Source organism: Xenopus tropicalis, chromosome 9, assembly GCF_000004195.4.
Source record: "Xenopus tropicalis strain Nigerian chromosome 9, UCB_Xtro_10.0, whole genome shotgun sequence".
In the NCBI taxonomy this organism is placed as follows: domain Eukaryota; kingdom Metazoa; phylum Chordata; class Amphibia; order Anura; family Pipidae; genus Xenopus; species Xenopus tropicalis.
The window spans coordinates 3,241,144-3,261,329 of record NC_030685.2 but is presented as its reverse complement, the minus strand read 5'-3'; the positions used below and the strand labels follow the sequence as shown (position 1 = coordinate 3,261,329).

General features: G+C 43.5%; 1 protein-coding gene, 1 long non-coding RNA gene and 1 pseudogene across 2 annotated transcripts in view; 1 reads left to right on the top strand and 2 right to left on the bottom strand.

Annotated features, from left to right (window-relative positions):
* The window catches only part of h2ac14 (H2A clustered histone 14), a 1,193,713-nt gene that overhangs the window by 990,984 nt on the left and 182,543 nt on the right, over nt 1-20,186 (top strand).
* On the bottom strand, nt 760-9,789 carry znf717 (annotated as a pseudogene).
* Nucleotides 9,925-12,596, bottom strand: LOC108644774. Its single transcript, XR_004220425.1, has 3 exons — nt 12,555-12,596; nt 12,328-12,412; nt 9,925-9,964 (listed from the first exon to the last, which is right to left on the bottom strand). It is a non-coding gene; the product is annotated as an uncharacterized LOC108644774 (long non-coding RNA).

The following is a 20,186-nucleotide window of genomic DNA, read 5'->3' as shown; positions in this document are numbered from 1 at the left end:
TATACATATCAGGTATCGGCACGTTCGGGAGACATGAGGCTTTCTGAAGCAGTTGAGTTTTTGTCCAGATAATAAAATATTTTTCTAGTATAAATCCCTATATCATGAAAAGCAATTTTCCTTTTTTAGGGGATTTAGAGCTCTAAATCTGGTTTCAAAACTAGAAATACACAAAAATCTCAGGGTTTCAATGCGCACTCCATATATGTGTTATCAATAAACATTTTCTCTTACAGCAACATCAACGTCTCTGATCTAAGGGGCCCATTAAAGCTCCACGACAGTATCACGGTGCCACAATTGTTTTTTCTTTTTCTGCTCTATGGCTCCCATGGTACAACATTCTGCTATTGGATAATACGAAAAAAGAACAAAACAAAAAAACATATATTCAGTGTTTTATTAACAAGCATGAAAAACGATTTTTAACTGCACCAATAAATCGGACTGACACAAAGGCTTTTCACAAAACTGATTTAATGTAAAGAGACCCTTTATAGGATAATGGTGTAACCCCCTTTCCTTTCATCTCAACAAATGCCCCATTGGAAATGACATTGGGTTAATAATGACAAGATGATGTTATAGGCTTTATATTTACCCAGTAAGAGCCTATGTACCCGGCAAGTCATTCCCAGCTGGGTATATCCCCATTATGTTACCTACTGTGTGAGCATTAGGGAACAGCATCTGCCCAAGTGATACCCTGGGGGGCTCGTACCCCTTGGAATATGTCCCTTCTTGTTCAATAAAACCCAGAATATTATCTGTTGGGGGGAGGGGGAGATATATCCCAGAGGGCTCCTCAGTTCCCAATGCAGAGCCAGTGCCGGGGGAAGGTACTTATGGTGCATTCTGCGTTGGTGTCCCCCCAGTCTCAGAATTGCCCAGTGCCCATCAGGAGTATTTAGCTGCAAAGTGTTGGTCTAAGGGTTCTCTTAAAGAAACATTTTATGGTGGACATAAAAATATTTGCCTGATGCCTCATTTTTAAAAAAAAGTTTACAGTCTTTCTCGTGTGAGAAATAGAATTTTAATAGACTACTGTTCAATACAAATCATGAGAAAATAGTTTCTCTCCTGTGTGAGTCCTTTGATAACAATCAAGGTGAGAAGAGTATGAAAAACATTTCCCACATTCACAAGAAAATGATTCCTCTCCTGTGTGGCTTCTATTATGAATTTTAAGGTGCCAATGGTTTGAAAAACATTTCCCACATTCAGAACAAGAAAATGGTTTCTCCCGTGTGAGTCCTTTGATGACTGTTGAGTTGAGGTCGGTTTGAAAAACATTTCCCACATTCAGAACAAGAAAATGGTTTCTCCCCTGTGTGAGTTCTTTGATGACGATCAAGGTGAGAGTGCTTTGAAAAACATTTCCCACATTCAGAACAAGAATATGGTTTCTCCCCTGTGTGGGTTCTATGGTGAGTTTTAAGGTGTGAACGGTTTGAAAAGCATTTCCCACATTCAGAACAAGAAAATGGTTTCTCCCCTGTGTGAATTCTCTGATGACGATCAAGGTTAGATTCATTTGTAAAAGATTTCCCACATTCAGAACAAGAAAATGGTTTCTCTCCTGTGTGAATTCTCTGATGACGATCACGGTGATATGGGTTTGAAAAACATTTCCCACATTCAGAACAAGAAAATGGTTTCTCCCCTGTGTGAGACCTTTGATGACGAGCAAGATGGAAATGGGTTAAAAAACATTTCCCACATTTAGAACAAAAAAATGGTTTCTCCCCTGTGTGAGTCCTTTCATGACGAGCAAGGTCAGATCGCTTTGAAAAACATTTCCCACATTCAGAACAAGAAAATGGTTTCTCCCCTGTGTGGGTCCTTTGATGACGAGCAAGGTCAGATCGCTTTGAAAAACCTTTTCCACATTTACAAGAAAAAGGTTTTTCCCCTGTGTGGTTTCTATGATGAATTTTAAGGTGTGATTTACTTGAAAAACCTTTCCCACACTCAGAACAAGAAAAAGGTTTCTCCCCTGTGTGGGTTATTTGATGGCGTTTAAGGTCGTATCGAGTTGAAAAACATTTCTCACAATTAGAACAAGGAAATGGTTTCTCCCCTGTGTGAATTCTCTGATGACGATCAAGGTTTGATCCAATTGTAAAACATTTCCCACATTCAGAACAAGAAAAAGGTTTCTCCCCTGTGTGAGTTAGTTCATGGCGTTTAAGGTCTGATCGATTTGAAAAACATTTTCCACAATTAGAACAAGAATAAGGTTTATGGCTATTGTGGGTTCTTTGATGTTTATCGTAGTCTCTCTTATGACTAAAGTTTTTCTGACACTCATTGCAGCTGTATTTCCCACATAATGTATTTTCTGTTATTGGAGATTTATGTGGAGATTGGTGGGAATTTTCATCATTTTTATTACCCTCCATTTTTATACTATTCAGGCTGCACCCCATGATAGGAGTAGGTGTGTCTGTTCCCTGTATCTGTTCTGTAAGGGGATTAATGCTGCAATCTGATTGGTTTCCCCCTTCACATGAAGCCGCCTCCTCTTTAATCCCATTGGCCGATGGGGGCTGTTCCGCTGGAGAAACATCAGGGTTTGTGAGATTCCCATCATTATTACAACATAAAGTTGCTTCCGTATGTGCTGTAACATCGCTCCCATCTTTATACTCACAGGCTGCTAAAGGGAAGGATAGAGACTGTTATTTATGGGGATCCCAGTGCAGACCTGGCAGTGGGATTAGTAAGGGCTCATGGGAAGGAGTGAGGGGGAGGGGGATACCGTTACCAGCTAAGGAGATCCCTCTGTTACAAGTAAAACAGGCTAATAGTAATCTTAGCGCTAACTCTCCGTTACGTAATATTAACATGAGAGGGAACAGTAGCGCCCCCTGCTGTCTGCTGGCAAATGTACCGAGATTGTCAGGTAAATTAGGAGAACTGTAGTTTATTTTATGTGCTCAAATGCAATACAACTGGTCTCACTGAGACCTGGTGGGATGTGACTGGGCTGTGAATTTAATTTTTACCCTTTTTATATAGAGACAAGGGGATTATAAAGGGGGAGGGGTTTGTCTTTATGTAAAGTCAGAGTTAAAGCCGTGTAATAAAGACATTACCAAGGGAAACGTCGAATCTCTTTGGGTAGAAATGTCAGTAGGGCTGAAGGTCACAAAGACAATGCTCATTGGTGTATGCTATAAACCCCCCGTATAGATGAGGGGGATGAGGCCCAGCTACTGTTGCACATGGAGGCGGCTTTACAACTGGGTCACGTTGTTATTATGGGGGACTTTAATTATCCGGCACTGACTGGGGTAATGGGGCGGCTAAGTCAGAAAAAATGTTGCTTAACAAGTATACAGGTCAGTATATTCCTTTGTAAGCAAGGAGGGGCATCTCAATGTCTCGAGGTTGGTTAGAAAAAAATTGCTTTTTTTTTTTTTTTAATAGACCCAATTCTAGTAATATACTGTAACTACTGCCCCCCAGTGAAGCTAATCCTACCCCCCAAGAGTTGCTCATTTATGTAGAGCACACAAGGGACATGACTATGGGTACTACCTGCATTTCCAGGGGCCAGCAAATTAAGTTTTATGGGGGACCCAAAGTTTCTGATACCGACCCTGGCAATGGGTTATAAACTGGGTATAAACTGATTCACTGACTGATATTTTCTATCTGCTTCTAAAAACACAAAATATCCTGCATTCTATGCTCTGTATATGATAGAAACCATTACTCACCCAGTGGGCGGAGCTGCTGGGGCTCCTCCTCCTCCTCCTTTATCCCTTCCCTGTAAAGGGCCTTGTTTCCTTTTATATACTCCCACTCCTCCAAGGAAAAATAGATGGAAACATCCTCACACCTTATGGCAACCTGGCACACACAATGTTACAGTCATCCCCCAGCCAGAGAAAGGGATTATCATACACTGTTACTAAACAATAAGGGGGGATTGGGGGGCCGCACCCACCTCTCCAGTCAGCAGCTGGATGATGTTGGAGATGAGTTCCAGGATCTTCTTGTCATTTTCCTTCTGTATGACGGAGCCAGGGGCATGCAGGGCCCCCAAACCCACAGTTGGGCTCTTCTTCTTAGGGATGACGTAGCCCTATGTATTGAGAGGGAGAGAGAATGATGAGTGTGTAACGCAGCAGAGAGACCCCCTTTGTACAGACAGACAGTCTCTTCTCACTGTGCCACTCACAGTGCCCCCCTCACCTCTCCAGTCAGCAGATAGATAATCTCCAGTGTGAGATTCAGGATTCTCTCCTTCCGCTCCTCATTTTTATCCTTCTTCCCCATCACTGGGTCACTCGCTTCCTCCCACATTCCCATTGGCTCCTTGTGGGAGGGAGGGGCCTGGAAGTGGAATTAAGCACTTACACATTTCTATAGGGGATTATTCCCAGCAATATCCCCCAAAACAATTCCAAGCAGGGAATAGAATAACTAGTCTAGCCATGGGCTGAACTACCAATCCCACAATCCCCTGTTAAACTTCCCTCTAATGATGCAATGTCTGCCAATCAACACTTTCCCTTTCCTGCCAAGAATGGGCCCCTCAGTGCTTCCCCTCAGGCTGCAGGGGGGCCTTGGTACCAAATGGGAGAGGAATTCACTTATGGTGGGTGGGTTGGGCTTGGAGCTGCCACAGAAACTGCACTGACTCAGTAGCAAAGTGTCCCTGGGAATCAGCTCATGTGTTGGGAACAACAAGGTAACACTGCTCCTTTAGTGCCACCATTAGTGCAGCCCCGCTCCCTTACTCACCTCTTTCCCACACTGCTCTGCTGCCTGTAGCTGTGAGGGAGGGAACTGAGGAGCTGGGACACTCACTCATTGGCTGGGAGGGGAATGTGGGCGGGACAGAGAGCGGCGGAGAAGAATGATTGGGCCAGGGAGCACAAGGGCGGGACACAGAGTTAGGGACAGAGGGAAAACTCACAGACTGCAGAGTTAGGGACAGAGGGAAAACTCACAGACTGCAGAGTTAGGGACAGAGGGAAAACTCACAGACTGCTGTGTAAGTGTAAAAATGACAAACGAGTTTATTCCGTCAGGAAGTTGCTGAAAACCAGTAACTAAGGCAACCAAGCAGCACTAGCAGCTGAGGTGCGGTTGGACACACGCAGGGTTAAAGCCCTGCTACATACTGTGAGGCACACTGTCAGCACACCCAGTCACTGAGCCAGAAACATTTGGGTGCAGCACAGTAAGGGAGCTGTAAAGCTGCAGGGAATTCTGGGATATGTAGTTTTTCTAATCCCCCCATGTAAGTATTATGTGTGGGAAGGTTCCCATCCAGGCCGGGGTATCTCTGTAGTAATAAGTCACATCAACTGGACTTGCTGTGTTTGAGACATTTCCCCAGTCACCTGACTGGTTCCCCCAATCAGAGGCTCAGTAGTGCCTGGGGGTTACAGCTTGTGCCGCTGATTCCTTACACTTTAAAGGGGATTGAAAAGAACTCGTATAGGTGTTAGTACATGGGCCTTCGCTATATGGATGTGACCAGTGGAACCAAGGGTGTAGTGCAACTACAACTCACTGTTGCTGTGTGCGGTGCAACTTAGCAAATAATGGACGCCAGAAGGTTCTTGAGATAAAACAATAGAACTGGGTTTATTGTCAGAGGTTAAGTAACATACTCACATACAGACGGTATATGATAGTACACTCTGAGGACAGCAAAGACTGGTTTATCCCACCTCCTTTACAGTCTGGGCAGGGTAAATACACCGGGGCAGCTTGGTACCCCTATGGGGGCAGTCAGGATACCTCACTCCTCAGGTTGATAAACTCTAGCTTTATGAGTCCTACAGCCGACTGTGGAACAGGGTTGAGATACTGTCTGTCTCCTATGTCTTAACCGTGGCCCTACGCTGAGGCAACAGTGCCTGTATGGAAGGTACTTCCAGCTACTTTCCTTGGTGGAGCCGAAACCGCTCTTGCTTCCTTCCCTCTCTATCTCACTCTCCTAGAATGTCTTCAACTTGAGTATGCCTGGCAAAAAATTTCGCCCATCACTATACGGGGGAGATTTACTAATCCATGAATGGTCCGAAGGCGTCCGAATGCGTTTTTTCGTAATGATCGGTATTTTCGAGTTTTTCGGATGTCCCACTATTTGTTCGCCGCCGTCGCAACTTTTTCGTATATTTTCCATGGCGACGAAAAAGTTGCAACAAATACGAAAAATCGCGACGGCGATGAAAAAGTCGCAAAATTTTCTTTTCCAATACGATTTTTTCCCTTTCGTGATTCGTGGATTAGTAAATCTGTCCCTAAGTGTGTCTACTTTTTTCCCTCCATATATACAGCATATTCAGTTGTTGTTGGTTGTGTTTTATTTCAGTTTCATAAAAAAATTAGGAAAGTTATGATCCACCAGTAAATATTACAAGAAAACAAATTCTTCGGTTTATTGACGATTCTAACTATTGCATAGCTGACTGTCTAGTTGCACATACACAATACCGTGCTGGGAGGGCAGTACAGCCGACTTGGGCATTTCTGTTTATTATTGGAATTTTTTTTATTTGAAGTGAAAGATAGTGATGAGCGAATCTGTCCCGTTCCGCCATTAAATTCACGAAACAGCGAAAAATCAGCTCAACGCGTGACTTTTTTTCTCGTCCGCATCTTTTTGGCGCCACCGCACCCGATTTTGATGCAACCGCGCCCATTTTTGACGTTGCTGTGCCAATTTGACGAAACCACAACTTTTTTTTGACGTGCAAAAACATTTTCCGCAGCGAATTTTCATGGAAGTTTGACAAAACAATCCGCCAATGGCAAAATGCGGAAATTTGCTGCGAATTCATGGCTGGAGAAAAAATTCACTCGTCACTAGTGAAAGACACTTGAAACAAAGGCAGCACAGGAGATTTTAAGATATACAGTGTAAGAATTGTCCAGTTAGTTCTTTGGACTTGTAATCTACTGGGTTTATTCGTATTGGTTGGCACCTACCTGCCAGGGCTCCTGCATTTATATACCAATAACATTTGGGCTCGAGTGCAGACTCACGTATAAACTCTACTGAATTTGGCGAAGAATCAGAAACACCTGGGGGAGATTTAGCAACCTTCGAGTTTGGTTGTTTTTTTCCATAATTCAAGTTTTGTTGCTCTAAAAAAAACTCAAATTCGAAAAACTTGAATGGCCAGTATTTATTAAGTGCAAAAGACCCGAAAACTCAAATGTAAAAATTCACCATCTAAAAGTCAACGGGAGTTGTCCTAGGAAGGTCAAGTCATAGTTTCAAACTCAAATTTTTCGAGTTTGTTTATTCGAACAAGTTGTCCTTATTAATAAATAAGCGAGCATTCGATATGTGAGTTTATTTGGTTTGGAAAAACAAACTCAAATTCGCAAACTCGAAAATTTATAAGCCCATTACTCAGTTTCCTACTAATAACCATTTAGGACAATATTAAATTACACCATCAGCCTGACACATCTCCTCGATAAGGGACTTCACAATTAGATATATAGAGACTCTTCTCTTTTATAAAGTGAGAGGAATACCCAGAATATTATCTGTTGGTGGGGGGCGGAGATATATTCCAGTGTCTGGGAACTAAGCATGAAATGAGGTCCCTCAGTTCCCAATGGGGAGCCAGTGCCGTGGGAAGAGCATTATGGGGCACCTGTCTGAGCATTCACCTGTGTCCATCAGGCCCCGGAGTCTTCAGCTGAACCTGATTGGTCTAATGATTGTCCTATGGATACATTCTATTATACATAAGGTTTTTCTTCTTCTGTGTAAATTTAACATAGATATTAAGATATAATCATTTGGAAAGAAATATTTGCCTGATGTCTGATAAATAAACCATTTCACACATTAGGAAAAACCTTATGGTTTTCCCTCAGTGTGATGTTGAAAATATATATTAAGATTACAGTTACCAGTGGATTTTGTGATGGACAGTAAGTTCTGATGATGTGAAAAAACATTTCCTGCACCCAAAACAAGACTAACATTTACTATATTCCATAGAAGAAAAAGGTTTCTCCTCTGTCTGAGTTTCGAGATCTTCAAGAATTGATGGGCCTGAAAAACATTTCCCAGATTCTGAACAAGAAACAGGCTTCTCTCCTGTGTGGTTCCGTCGTCGATGACTAGTAAGGTCTGATGAAGTAGCAAAACTTTTCCCACATTCAGAACAAGCAAATGGTTTTTCCCCTGTGTGGTTTCGTCTTGTATGACAGGTAAGGTCTGATGAAGTAGCAAAACTTTTCCCACATTCAGAACAAGAAAAAGGTTTTTCCCCTGTGTGGGATCGTCGTTGATGGACATTAAGGCTATATAAGATGGCAAAACATTTCCCACATTCAGAACACGAGAAAGGTTTTTCACCTGTGTGGGTTCTGTAATGTTCTTTAAGGCAAGAGTGATATGGAAAACTTTTCCCACATTCGGAACAAGAAACAGGCTTCTCCCCTGTGTGGTTCCGTCGTCGATGACTAGTAAGGTCTGATGAAGTAGCAAAACTTTTCCCACACTCAGAACAAGAAAAAGGTTTCTCCCCTGTGTGGGATCGTCTTTTATGGACATTAAGGCTATATAAAATGGCAAAACATTTCCCACATTCAGAACACAAATAAGGTTTCTCCCCTGTGTGGGTTCTGTAATGTTCTTTAAGGCAAGATTGATATGGAAAACATTTCCCACATTCAGAACAAGAAAATGGTTTCTCCCCTGTGTGGGTTCTGTAATGATTTTTGAGGTGAGACCGTGATGAAAAACATTTCCCACATTCAGAACAAGAAAAAGGTTTCTCCCCTGTGTGGGTTCTGTAATGTTCCTTAAGGTGAGATCGATATGGAAAACATTTCCCACAATCGGGGCAAGAAAAAGGTTTCTCCCCTGTGTGGGTTCTCCGATGGATGGTAAGTTCTGATGAACCTGCAAAACATTTCCCGCACTCAGAACAAGAAAATGGCTTCTCTCCTGTGTGGGTTTTTCGTTGATGGAGATTAAGCATATGTAACGAGACAAAACATTTTCCACATTCAAAACAAGAAAAGGGTTTCTCCCCTGTGTGGGTTTTGTAATGTTCTTTAAGGTGAGAACTATATGAAAAGCATTTCCCACATTCATTACAAGAATATGGCTTCTCCCCTGTGTGGGTTCTGTGATGAGCTTTAAGATGAGATCGACACGAAAAACATTTCCCACATTCGGAACAAGAAAATGGTTTCTCCCCTGTGTGAGTTCTGTGATGACGATCAAGGTTTGATTGACATGGAAAACATTTCCCACACTCAGAACAGGAAAAAGGTTTCCCTCTCTTGTGCATTCCTTGATGTTTGTTAAATTTTCTCCTGTCAGTAAAATGCTTGTGGCACTCATTGCAGCTGTATTTGTTACACAAAGTATTTGTTGCTATGCCGGATTTATCAGGGGACGTATCTGTATTTTCACCATATTTATTGCTATTTGTTATTACAAGGCTGCGCCCCATGATAGGAGTAGGTGTGTCTGTTCCCTGTATCTGTTCTGTAAGGGGATTAATGCTGCAATCTGATTGGTTTTCCTCTTCACGTGAAGCTGCTTCCTCTTTAATATCAGTATAATCCTCAAACAAGCTGTTATTCAGGCTGCACCCCATGATTGACGACTTATCTGTTAATTGTATTTGAACTGTAAAATGGTTATCTTCTTCAGCTGAGGCCGGTTCCTCTTTAATAACAACTGACATATAATCCTCTGCCGACCTGTTATTCAGGCTGCACCCCATGATAGGAGTAGGTGTGTCTGTTCCCTGTATCTGTTCTGTAAGGGGATTAATGCTGCAATCTGATTGGTTTCCCCCTTCCCATGAAGCCGGTTCCTCTTTAATCCCATTGGCCGGTGGGGGCTGTTCCGCTGGAGAAACATCAGGGTTTGTGAGATTCCCATCATTATTACAACATAAAGTTGCTTCCGTATGTGCTGTAACATCGCTCCCATCTTTATACTCACAGGCTGCTAAAGGGAAGGATAGAGAATGTTATTTATGGTTGATCTGAAAAAATAACATTTCATTTCAGTGGAGAGAGAAGGAAAACTCACACACCTTTTACACACACTTACACTGACACTTTAACGCTCACACACCCACATACTGGGGTTGACACGTTGCTGGGTTTTTAAACCCGGAGGGCGTGAGTGACGAGGTTGGCGCCATCACACAAACCCCAATATCATGATGCAACATCTTCAAGCCATCACACAAACCCCAATATCATGATGCAACATCTTCAAGTGATGCGGTTTTCTGGTCACGTGATGATGTCAGGACGGGGTTATCGCATCTGCAGGATGAAATTCAGAGGATTTCCATCCGGAAGAAGGTTTCGAACAGCCCAATTTTTTATGGGGCTAACTAGACAGGTGGCAACCCTATCACATACTTTTTAGTCGGTTTGGGGTCTTTTAAACAGTCGCAGTACTTACACACATGCACACTTACAGAATATAATATAGAAAAGACTAGAAAGACTGATTTTGGAATAACCAGAACATGGACTATCAAAGTAGACAAAAATTCTAAAGGATTTTGAAAGCTTAGGATTTCCAGAGAAACAAATTATATAACGAAGAATAAAGTTGGCTTTGGGGGAATGGCATCATATACTAGACAGAGCCTTTTACTATTCTTACTGACCATAAGAACTTGGAATATATTTCTTCTGCTAGAAGATTTGATCCTCATCAGGCCAGATGGGCATTATCTCCAGTTCAATTTCATCATCTCCTATAGATCTGGGTCCAAAAATGTCCAGACTGATGCCCTAAACAGATCCTTGACTTTAGAAGAAACTTCCTCAGCCACTCCATGCCCAATTACTCTGTCGGAAGTTCCTCCGGAGCGCCCGTCTGGTAAGACTTTTGTCCCTCAGGCTAAGGTCTCTCAGATCCACTCAGGTTGGTAGGTTTTACTATGATTCTGGTGGTTGTAGACCGATTTTCCAAGATGGCTCACTTCATTCCTCTAAAGCAGCTTCTGTCTGTGGCTTTTTTTGCCAAGTATCTTTATTAAAGAGATTTTCTGTCTCCATGGTTTTCCCTCTTCCATTGTATCAGACAGAGGGGTCTCCCGCTTTTGGCGTGTCTTTTTTAAATGGTTGGGAATTGGCCTAAACTTTTCTTTAACATGTCATCCACAAAGTAATGGCCAAACAGAAAGAACCAATCAAGTCCTGGAACAGTTTCTTTGCTTCTTATCTCTCAAAATCATGACAACTGTTCAGTTTGGGGTTTTACCCCGTTTGCGTTTATGGATGGAACTTCTCTACCTGCTTCTGTACTCAAAGTGGATGTCCCTGCTGCTGAAGCTGCTGTTAAAGCATGACTTTAAAGGTCCCCATACATTGGCACATCTGCTCGCTTGGCGATGTCACCAAGCGAGCAGATCTTCTCCCTATATCCCCACCTACGGGGCATAGGTAAATTCGGTCCGGGGACCGCATCAACTAACCGATGCGGTCCCCGATCCAACTAGATTTTCTAACCTGCCCGATCGAGATCTAGCTGATTTCAGGCCAGATATCGGTCGGGCAGGCCCATCGGAAGTGCCCATACACGGGCCGATTAGCTGCCAAATCGGTCCAAGGGACTCATATCGGCAGCTACTATTGGCCCGTGTATGGGGACCTTTAGTCTATTTGACTTCTGTCCTTCAAAAGAAGGCAGCTGACAGGTGTCAGATTGGCTCCTTGCTTTGTGGTTTGAGGTTCCGTATGGTTATGTACAAAGACTATCAAATAGCTTTGTGTTGCTTCCTCTAGTTGGCTCCTCGTTACATTGGTACTTTTAAAATCAAAGATATCATCAGTCCTGTTTATGTTAAATCTTACTCCCAGTATGAACATTTTGTACTCCTTCCATGTCTCCCTACTTAAACTGGTGGTTGGTAATGCTTTGTCTTCTACCTCTCCTTCACCTTTTGCCATAGAAGGGCATCAAAAATTTGAGGGTCAGAAGATTGTGGAGGTAACATTCAAGATCTTATTCATTGGAAGGGGTTTGGTCCTGAGGAGAGATGTTAGAGAGACTCATGCTCCTCGCTTGGTAAAGTTCTTTTACAAAAAGATTCCTGGGAAACCTTGATAGCCCCTGGCGGGAGGGGGTACAGTAAGGAGCGGGGCCCAGCCGTGCACTGTGCATTTCCCAATAAAGCATGGAAGCAAAACTTACAGATCTGTATGATAGGTGGGAACCTGTGCCGTGAGTGATTAACAGGGTATAAAGAGATTCCCCAACTGACATTTTCCCTGTGCTTCTAAAAAGACTAAATATCCTGCAGAGATTCTATGTTTTGTGTATTATAAAAAGCAACCATTACTCACCCAATTGGCGGAGCTCCTGGGGCTCCTCCTCCTCCTTTATTCCTTCTTTGCTGAGGGCACTGTCTTTATTCAGATTATCCGGCTCCTGCAAGGAAAAATAGATGGAAACATCCTCACACCTTATGGCAACCTGGCACACACAATGTTACAGTCATCCCCCAGCCAGAGAAAGGGATTATCATACACTGTTACTAAACAATAAGGGGGGATTGGGGGGCCGCACCCACCTCTCCAGTCAGCAGCTGGATGATGTTGGAGATGAGTTCCAGGATCTTCTTGTCATTTTCCTTCTGTATGACGGAGCCAGGGGCATGCAGGGCCCCCAAACCCACAGTTGGGCTCTTCTTCTTAGGGATGACGTAGCCCTATGTATTGAGAGGGAGAGAGAATGATGAGTGTGTAACGCAGCAGAGAGACCCCCTTTGTACAGACAGACAGTCTCTTCTCACTGTGCCACTCACAGTGCCCCCCTCACCTCTCCAGTCAGCAGATAGATAATCTCCAGTGTGAGATTCAGGATTCTCTCCTTCCGCTCCTCATTTTTATCCTTCTTCCCCATCACTGGGTCACTCGCTTCCTCCCACATTCCCATTGGCTCCTTGTGGGAGGGAGGGGCCTGGAAGTGGAATTAAGCACTTACACATTTCTATAGGGGATTATTCCCAGCAATATCCCCCAAAACAATTCCAAGCAGGGAATAGAATAACTAGTCTAGCCATGGGCTGAACTACCAATCCCACAATCCCCTGTTAAACTTCCCTCTAATGATGCAATGTCTGCCAATCAACACTTTCCCTTTCCTGCCAAGAATGGGCCCCTCAGTGCTTCCCCTCAGGCTGCAGGGGGGCCTTGGTACCAAATGGGAGAGGAATTCACTTATGGTGGGTGGGTTGGGCTTGGAGCTGCCACAGAAACTGCACTGACTCAGTAGCAAAGTGTCCCTGGGAATCAGCTCATGTGTTGGGAACAACAAGGTAACACTGCTCCTTTAGTGCCACCATTAGTGCAGCCCCGCTCCCTTACTCACCTCTTTCCCACACTGCTCTGCTGCCTGTAGCTGTGAGGGAGGGAACTGAGGAGCTGGGACACTCACTCATTGGCTGGGAGGGGAATGTGGGCGGGACAGAGAGCGGCAGAGAAGAATGATTGGGTCAGTGAGCACAAGGGCGGGAGAATGAGTTAGGGACAGAGGGAAAACTCACAGACTGCAGAGTTAGGGACAGAGGGAAAACTCACAGACTGCAGAGTTAGGGACAGAGGGAAAACTCACAGACTGCAGAGTTAGGGACAGAGGGAAAACTCACAGACTGCAGAGTTAGGGACAGAGGGAAAACTCACAGACTGCAGAGTTAGGGACAGAGGGAAAACTCACAGACTGCAGAGTTAGGGACAGAGGGAAAACTCACAGACTGCAGAGTTAGGGACAGAGGGAAAACTCACAGACTGCAGAGTTAGGGACAGAGGGAAAACTCACAGACTGCAGAGTTAGGGACAGAGGGAAAACTCACAGACTGCAGAGTTAGGGACAGAGGGAAAACTCACAGACTGCAGAGTTAGGGACAGAGGGAAAACTCACAGACTGCAGAGTTAGTATGCAACAAGAAAAAAAAGACACAGTTTTCTGGCACACCTGTATAGTTCTAAAATATAACCTTTAATTTAATTCATCGGCTAAAACCTTAGTTAAAATAAATAGAGAAAAAGAAGGAAAGATTTAAAATATAAAGGAACACACCCTAGATCTGTAAAATATACTGGGCTCCAATACTTACCCAGTGATTGGCAACTTTGTTGCTTAATTACCAATGTTGCTCTCACATATCACAATATCTATTTCAAGCAACATATGTAGCAATTGTTGGAAATCCTTATTCCTCTCACTTATGACTTGCAGAGGGCTTTTAGTGAAACTGGGCATGATCTTTGGGTAAGTATTATTGTGAATTGTTTAAGCCTGATTTTTATAATTTCAAATAAAGGTACATACCCCAATGTGTCTCATTTATTTATTTATTGTTTATCGTTTTACTTAGATCATGATTGACAGTGTTTCATGCTGTTCTTACTTGTCTGCCCATTGCTCACAGTATGGTTGCAGTTTAACTAAACCCCATTAGTTGCCAATAAATCAATTATATGCCGTATTTTTCGGCTTGTTAATGTAACCCTTAATGTTGTATATATAAGCAAGATCTTTATTGACTCTACTGGATCCTTCGTACTGGAACTTATGGTAAGTATATAGTGATACATTCATTCCTTAGAACAGCATTTATACATTTTACTGTTCCACTGAGGATCACAAAACTTATTTGACCTTCGGACTGGCAGCTCCACAACCATTACATTACGACTAATGTCGATAGTTATCAGAAGAGTTTGCAACCATCATAATATAGCGATCATTCACAACGGCTGGGAGAGAAATTTTTTTCTCAATGTATGTTTTACCAATTCCTTATTTCACATAATCTCCCCCCCTCCTGAATAGATCAATCACGCAAACAATGTTTCAATACAAAGGAGTCATTTTAACGAAGAATTATGCAAATACATTTCCTATAAGGAATTATTGGAGTATTAGGGAGTTTTAACACCTCCGTACTTGGAGGTAATGAAAAATGGATTGTGCTGTTTTCGTAAGCAGTTCTATTATCCTAATCCCTGTACTCGTTATCGTAATGTTCCCTCTGCACAGGGAAATCTCAATTACTTCGACAATCTGACTTCAGACATACGATAAACCTTAGAGTATTAGCCAGGGAAAGTTATACTTGCTTCCACGATACTGGGTATGCACAGTTAACAATTACCCTTTGTGAACTCCCGGACCGGAATAGTACCTGTGCCTACTACCTCAAGTTCAATACCTCGGCATCAGGTCTACCCGTCAACACCGGCCCAATAACTGCATCGCTGCTCGCGGTCAGTACATCGGGTTTACTCAATTGCCTACTACAAATCCAGAAGCGGGATACCTGTGCCTGCCACCTCAGGTTGTCTACCTCAGCAACAGGTTAACCCCTCAGCAGTAACCCATCACTATCGCCGTTACTTCCGGTAAATACCCTCCCAAATAATTTCTGTTATTCCACACACCGCGACTACGAGATGGAGCCTGTGCCTACTATTCCCAATCAGTACCTCGGCATCAGGTTAACGTTAATTAACTAAATACGCAAATTACACTGATCGCCTCTGTCAGGTTAGCTACCCCCCAATATCAGGTTTCCACATTACGAGGTCTACTGTGCCTACTACTCAATTTCTATTACCTCGGCACAGAAATAAACAGACCTAGGGTGTAAATGCCAAAACCTGTACCTACTATTACCACTCAGTTCCTCGGTATCCAGTTACCGTTATTAGCTTAAATACACAAAATACACCGATCGCCTCTGGTAGAAACAGGTTAACTACCCCCCAATGTCGGATTTCCAAATTACAAAGTCTACTGTGCCTACTACTCAATCTCTATTACCTCGGCACAGAAATATACAGATCTAGGGTGTGAACGCCGATGCGCGTTTCGCTACAGCTTTATCAAGGCTGCAGAGTTAGGGACAGAGGGAAAACTCACAGACTGCAGAGTTAGGGACAGAGGGAAAACTCACAGACTGCAGAGTTAGGGACAGAGGGAAAACTCACAGACTGCAGAGTTAGGGACAGAGGGAAAACTCACAGACTGCAGAGTTAGGGACAGAGGGAAAACTCACAGACTGCAGAGTTAGGGACAGAGGGAAAACTCACAGACTGCTGTGTAAGTGTAAAAATGATAAACGAGTTTATTCCGTCAGGAAGTTGCTGAAAACCAGTAACTAAGGCAACCAAGCAGCACTAGCAGCTGAGGTGCGGTTGGACACACGCAGGGTTAAAGCCCTGCTACATACTGTGAGGCACACTGTCAGCACACCCAGTCACTGAGCCGGAAACATTTGGGTGCAGCACAGTAAGGGAGCTGTAAAGCTGCAGGGAATTCTGGGATATGTAGTTTTTCTAATCCCCCCATGTAAGTATTATGTGTGGGAAGGTTCCCATTCATCCAGGCCGGGGTAGCTCTGTAGTAATAAGTCACATCAACTGGACTTGCTGTGTTTGAGACATTTCCCCAGTCACCTGACTGGTTCCCCCAATCAGAGGCTCAGTTGTGCCTGTGGGTTACAGGTTACCAGGCAGGGGCAGGTTTATTCGTTAGTTCCCTGAATCTGCCCCTTTCCCCCCGGTCTCTTGGCACCCAAAAGCATTCTCCCATTTTTAAAAAAAAAAATCCCCCAAATTTTGTGTCAAATTGTGGGCAGCAATGGTTTGGCTTCAATTTGCCATTTGTGTAACTGCAGGGCTGTGATTGGCTCTCCCCCTCCTACAGGGACTGTTAGGACACGCCCAACCCTCATTTGAAACACAGAAAGGGACCTGAGAGGATCTATAGGGAGCTCCAATAAAGGGGCCATTGTTACAGATAGGGTTAATGTTTAGCCCAAAGGGTCAAGGGTTAGGGTTTTTTTTTTATTTATCCAATATGTCTCCTTTAAGATTCTGTCCTGAATCTTTGCCCCCTTGTCACCCAGTTCTTGCCTGCACTTTATTAGCCCCTGCCTTAACCTTTTCCCTGCCAACTACGTAGCTCCTACGTGCTGGCATAAAAAGTCATTTGGCGCCAAGTACGTAGGAGCTACATTTTCTTTATCTTATGTTCGTTCTCTGCACTCGCCGCTTAATCCAGAATGAGCGCAAGATAAAGAACCCCCTAGAGAACGAGCACATGGGGAACGAATGGACCCTGGGGCACGATCGCCCAGGGGTCCCATAGGAAAAGCCAGACATGTAAATTCTGGCGATTTCTTTCTGTGTTTTATGTAAATTCTACAGTGGCTTGCAAAAGTATTTGGCCCCCTTGAACTTTTCCACATTTTGTCACATTACAGCCACAAACATGAATCAATTTTATTGGAATTCCACGTGAAAGACCAATACAAAGTGGGGTACACGTGAAAGCCCAATACAAAGTGGGGTACACGTGAGAAGTGGAAGGAAAATCATACATTATTCCAAACATTTTTTACAAATAAATAAGTGCAAAGTGGGGTGTGCGTAATTATTCAGCCCCCTTTGGTCTGAGTGCAGTCAGTTGCCCATAGACATTGCCTGATGAGTGCTAATGACTAAATAGAGTGCCCCTGTGTGTAATCTAATGTCAGTACAAATACAGCTGCTCTGTGACGGCCCCAGAGGTTGCTAAGAGAATATTGGGAGCAACAACACCATGAAGCCCAAAGAACACACCAGACAGGTCAGGGATAAAGTTATTGAGAAATTTAAAGCAGGCTTAGGCTACAAACAGATTCCCAAAGCCTTGAACCTCCCACGGAGCCCTGTTCCACCGATCATTCAGAAATGGAAGGAGTATGGCACAACTGTAACCCTACCAAGGCACGGCCCCCCCCTAAACTCACAGGCCGAACAAGGAGAGCGCTGATCAGAAATGCAGCCAAGAGGCCCATGGTGACTCTGGGGGGGGCTGCAGAGATCTACAGCTCAGGGGGGGGAATATGTCCATAGGCAACTATTAGTCGTGCACAAAGTTGGCCTTTATGGAAGAGTGGCAAGAAGAAAGCCATTGTTAACAGAAAACCATAAGAAGTCCCGTTTGCAGTTTGCCACAAGCCATGTGGGGGGGGGGGGGGGCAAACATGTGGGAGAAGGTGCTCTGGTCAGATGAGACTAAAATGGAACTTTTTGGCCAAAATGCAAAACGCTATGTGTGGCGGAAAACTAACACTGCACATCACTCTGAACACACCATCCCCACTGTCACATATGGGGGGGCAGCATCATGCTCTGGGGGGGCTTCAGCAGGGACAGGGAAGCTGCTCAGAGTTGATGGGAAGATGGATGGAGCCGAATACAGGGCAATCTTGGAAGAAAACCTCTTGGAGTCTGCAAAAGGCTTGAGACTGGGGCGGAGGTTCCCCTTCCAGCAGGACAACGACCCTAAACATAAAGCCAGGGCAACAATGGGTTAAACCCAAACATATCCATGTGTTAGAATGGCCCAATCACAGTCCAGATCTAAATCCAATGGAGAATCTGTGGCAAGATCTGAAACTGCTGTTCCCAAAGGCTGACCATCTAATCTGACTGAGCTGGAGCTGTTTTGCAAAGAAGAATGGGCAAGGATTTCAGTCTGTAGATGGGCAAAGCGGGTAGAGACATACCCTAAAGCCTGGCAGCTGGAATTGCAGCAAAAGGGGGTTCTACAGAGTATTGACTCAGGGGGCTGAATAATTACGCACACCCCACTTTGCACTTATTTATTTGTAAAAAATGTTTGGAATCATGTCTGATTTTCCTTCCACTTCTCACGTGTACCCCACTTTGTATTGGTCTCTCCCGTGTACCCCACTTTGTATTGGTCTCTCCCGTGTACCCCACTTTGTATTGGTCTTTCCCGTGGAATTCCAATAAAATTGATTCATGTTTGTGGCTGTAATGTGACAAAATGTGGAAAAGTTCAAGGGGGACGAATACTTTTGCAAGCCACTGTATGTGCCTGGCTTTTCCTGCTATTCCCCCTCCCTTCCTGTGCCGCCCTCTCATGGGATCCGACAGAGAAGACTGCAGCTGCTCTCCCTGCTATCTCCTGTATCCCTCCTGCAATCTCCAGCTTCTTGTCCCAGTTAGTGCCACATACACACACAAACACACACTTATTACACTAATACACACTTATACTTACACACAGAAACACACACATACATTTATGGGGGGTTTCACACATTCACAGCACTCACACTTACTTGCATACTCACATACATTTTGCCTAGTGTACACACACACTTATACAATTTTGTGGATTTTTTTTCATCGCATTGTTTTATTGCCATTGTGGACGGCGTATTCACTAACCGCACTGCACAGTAATTCTGACTGCAGATAGCACTAGGGAAAAAAATTGATTTTTAGTGATTTTTTTGGATTTTAGCAATTTTATTGCATTTCACATTGTTCTTTGTTACTTGTCTTTGCACATGGACATTTTGTCTGCCCTATTTCAATTTGGCTTCCTCAGTACACCCCATAGCTTGGTAAATCTATGCATATTGGGCATCAAACTGTTCAGTAGACCCCTGGCGTTCATATTTAGAGGGTTTTATGTTGATACGTTATAAACTGTGGGGGTACATAATGGGGTAAAATACAAGCATATAAAAATATATGACTTTCTGGGGTGAGTGTACTTTTTGTAGCTTTATCCCACATATAATGATGTAAATGTGTTGATTTTGCAAAAGCTGAACTGACAGAAATGGGGGTATGTTGCCATTGCGGCCCCTACATGCCACATACTTAGCTAAACCTATACATATTGGGCATCAAACTGTTCAGGGGACCCCTGGCGTTCATATTTAGAGGGTTTTATTTGGTTACTTTATGACCTGTAGGAGATAAGATACTATAGACTGGAAAATTTTAAGCAATAAACAGATAGTTGGGCCTATTTTGGATTCCTCGGAATCTGTTCTTTACAGAAATGTACAATTTTCTGGGATAAACCTTCTGTTAGTGGAATTTTTGGCCTTGAAATGTAAAGTATGCAGCTTTCTGGGGCAGCGCTTTGGGAATTTGGTAGTGTCCTGCCGGGAGTTTGTGGCCTATACACGTGAGAAATCCCCATAAAACTATATATATTTGGTATTGACACGTTCAGGAGACATGGGAATTTCCAATTTTTGTGCATAAAATAATTTTTGTTCCTGGTATGTGTGTTTATATTATGAAAAATATATATATTTTTTCATTTTTTAGACATTTAGAAGCCCATATCTTGTTACAGAATTGGAATTACTCCAAAATTCTAA